Here is a 4,013-nt window from a genome sequence, read left to right as displayed (position 1 = left end):
CTTAAAAATGAGTAAGCTCTTTTTCGCCTTTCTACGCTGCGTACAGAGCAAGAAAATTGACAAATGCGTTAAGGTCAGGAAGTACTATGGATCATCAAAATACGGCCCTTCGTGTAATCTCAGCTTTTCGTTCTACCTTGTCTCGTCATAACAGCATAATGTCTCAAAATGTCTCTTCATAGAACTGTCTCGTCATAATATTACTATTCGCACTAAAGTTTACGTAAATAAGACAAACTACCCAGTACTCTAGTAAGTCCGCGGGTGCTTTACTGCGTTCAAGAATGCATGAAATTCTCTTGAAGCCCCCTTGCAAGTTTCCGCGTTCTCAGTGTATAGTCTGATAAATCCAGCGAAGGAATACAAATTGGTGTAGAGTTCGCATTGATCGCTCGGTACAAAAAGCAACCCAAATGCATGGATTTTGTGTGATCGCATGACAAAATTTCTATAGAAGATAGGAGCAGTTCCTCTGCAAAGACGCCCGTAGTGTTCCTGCAATTTTATTGCTCATATCACGATAAAGCAGTCGATTCTCGCTATTGAACAGAATTTCCCGCACTATGCGTAAAGTGCCTCCACTAAAAAAGTTTCAGAGAGATCATTTGCCGAGATCCTAACACGACTTGCCTATCTCTAGAAATTCAATACGTTTCTCAAAGCTGAGCAAGCGTATTCTGGAACCTAGTCTGCATTAGTTGCAACTTTGCGTTTTCGAACAGCCGGTTCGCTTTTTAGACTCCGAAAAAAATGAAGAACGCTCAATTTCTCTCGCAAATTTCTTCGGTACAAGCTGTGGAATTCTAAGTTTGTGCAGGGCAGCGCTGGTCTAGAAACAAACCAAAAGGGTAAAGTTATGAGTTCGGCAAAGCAGTTTTTTTTTCAGACTTTCACTAAAACATTTTAACTCTGCGAAATCTGCTTGCATAATCAATCGTTTTCAGAACCTAATGACTATTTATGGGTACATGATGCTTTTCTTGTTCAAATGAATGAGCCAAGGCGAACTTGATGTTACAAAAGGAACAGAAAAAGCTTGTTCATCACAATCTATTGACATTAGCTATTCCGATCGTATTATATCTACAGAAGCTTTTCCTCTTGTTAACCCTTTTTCTATTTTCTGGTTTCGAAATATTGGAAGATCCATACGCCTACTGCGCTAGCGACGTAGTGGGAGAAGAAGGCGTATAAATAGGGCCTTTAAACCCGGGGTTAATATCTGAATGCTTTATGTAGTGAGCCATGACACTTTCGTTATTCGTTAAGCTTCCTCGGTGAAACCCGTCCATCTTCGTGCCCGGCGTTATTTGCCAAGAAATCGTATTTTTTGAAGCCATATACAGCATAGACGATGGTTAAAGGGCGTGACACGCTGCTTAATGGGTGCATAGACGCCAAGTTTGGGGCGCTAACCATTTGGTCAATGCAGGCAACATATCAAATGTAAAATGTTTTTTTTTACGATAACCAGTGGAAAACCACTTCTAGTAAGTTGAATGTATGTCTTTACCCATCCAACAGAATTGCTTATTTGCGGAATTTTTCAAATTTCTAAGTTTACTTGGTAGGTGTCCTCGTTTCCTTCCTGTGTTTTTTATTCCATTCGCAGGTACCATTGCCACCTTCTTGTTTTGCTTTTTTTGTTTTTTGGTTGTTGCATATATAACCTTCCTGATTATTACACTGCATTGCCCGGCCAGAGCTATCCCGGTGTGCAATTACTGTTCCTGAGTTCGTGTCACGCAGCATGCCCGCATAAATGTTCATGTCGCCCAGCTATCAATATTTCAATGGTCTCCTTCTCTGAAAAGGGAAATGGTCAAGACCACATAATTGAAGAATAGCCATTACAACTTCCATAAACCTTGCTTCTCGCATAGCTTAGCTGAATAACTTTGTACCATTCGGCGCTCTATAAGACAATAGTCTTGATGGCCAGAGCTTCAAAGAGAACATGTAGCCTGTATTCTCGGGAGAGTACGCGTTTGGTGCTCAGATAAGATTTTTTATCAGTTTTTTTCTCTGCGTCGCGCACATAGAAAACAGCATTTTGCTTGCAACCCAAGCAAAAAAAACATAATTTGGTGCAGTTGGGCCGTGTTTCTTGGTTGAACAAAAAAATAAGCATCCGAATTCTGGAAGTAAAGCATTCCTCTCCGACATTAAAACAATTTCTGCCTTGCAATACTAATCTAGCGTAGTGGCATATTAGCATCTTGCTTATTAGCGAGAAGCGAATTAGCATCTTCTGACTGCATCAATATGGCGCCACGCCAAAAGATTGAGCGAAAACACCTCTTCTTTTCTGTTCGGTTAGGGTTTCACTTGATTTTACCATGGTACTTAAAGACGCATTGAATATAAAGAGATCCGTCCACACGATTTTGTGTCGGAAAAAGGTAACAACTCGCCGCAATTTTCCACGCCATTAATTGTTCTGCTCACACCAAAACTGGACGAGATGTTAACGCAGAAGCCGACAGTTTTGAACGCTGGTGGTATCCTAGAATCATTTTTAAAGAAGGCCTGAGAATCAAGGCATAAAGAATGGAACAATAGATTTATTGACTTGTTTCCAGGGACATTAACATTATTCCAGAGTGTGTAAATGTATTAATAAACGTTTTCAATCCGCCTCACATCACTTTAGGACACTTGCGGCATATCTATTAATTTGTTTAGGTGGTTCTGCACAAGAAAACTAAAGTAACCGATCCTGTTTTGCTGTCTTTAGATCGCGTACCTGTAGCCATGTTACACCAGAGGCAGTAAAAACACTGCCCAAGGCTCCTAGCTAGTCTTGGTATTCATCCAGAGACAAAATTTTTCACTTAGATGCACTTGGTTCGCTTGGGTGTCTGCAACTTACAAAATATTTTATAGGTGACAATCCCCCTCAAAAATTCCCCAGTTAAAACATTGCCCATTCTTTCAGTGGTCGCCGTATCTTGAAAGGCTGGTCTCGTCACATGAGCCAACAAAAGGTGCTACTCACCGTGCTGCTTTTTTTATACATTTGTCCCAAGTTCTTTACCCATTTTTTATGAAACACGTAGCATTGGAAGTCACTCTAAGCGTATTTTGTTCAGCTGACTACTTCGAAACTTTTCCGCAGAATTTCTCCTTTCCTCATTAAAGGTATGAATTCCCCAAAAAGATATTTCAGCATTTTTTTGTTTGTTCAAAAAGTGCCTCTGAAGGTCGTATATAGTACTTATATGGTGATAAGCTCAATTGCAACGGCCATTTCTCCCCATAGGTTGTGGTCGACCAAAAGTTTGGCCGGTGCCAGAGTAGGGTCGTCTCTCTACGAAGCACAGGACTTGGAAGGATGATGTTGGTCTCACTTATGACTCTTGGCCTGACAAAAAAACACAGCGTTTCATTGCGGCACATTGTTTTGGGGACCCATGAACGTTCTAGATGGCTCTCGAGAGTCGATAGGGTAACGATAGCGGTCACGTTGGTATACGTGTAATATTTTAAGAAGTACAAATAATGCCCGAAAGAAGAAACACCTTTGCTTACGCGCAACAAGACACGACGGCAGATATGGCAATGAAGGAACATTGGCGTCGAGCATTAGAAAATGAAATCTTGTACAGGCACCATTGGGCGGTCCGTGGCGCCGGGGCCCGCAGTGCTTAAAGAATGCCACTGAAGGCCGGACTGTCACTTGTATTGGGCATAACGCACAGCTACTGAGATGCATCGGTGCAGGCCCTCGATAGGCGCATCACTACACGCCAAATGCAAACTCTTCGCATGAACATGTGTTCTCTTCTCACTGTACTAAATCCCTCGCCTAATATTCAAGCTGCAGCATCCTTCAGCTCCCGCTTTATGCATTACCAGTGCGCTTTCAGTTCTCAGCAAAACTACGATCATTCCATAGCGACGTGACCGTCCTATTTTTAACAAAATTTTAAATGTTTACATCGCTGCTTCTCTCTTACGTTTGGCACCCTACCGTCTTTTATGCGAAAAATGAGCATTCGACTTACCATTTA

This window comes from Haemaphysalis longicornis, unplaced genomic scaffold, assembly GCF_048455015.1.
Source record: "Haemaphysalis longicornis isolate Haplotype H1 unplaced genomic scaffold, Haemaphysalis longicornis Haplotype H1 scaffold_6, whole genome shotgun sequence".
Classification (NCBI taxonomy): Eukaryota; Metazoa; Arthropoda; class Arachnida; order Ixodida; family Ixodidae; genus Haemaphysalis; species Haemaphysalis longicornis.
Note: the sequence above shows the minus strand (reverse complement) of the source record.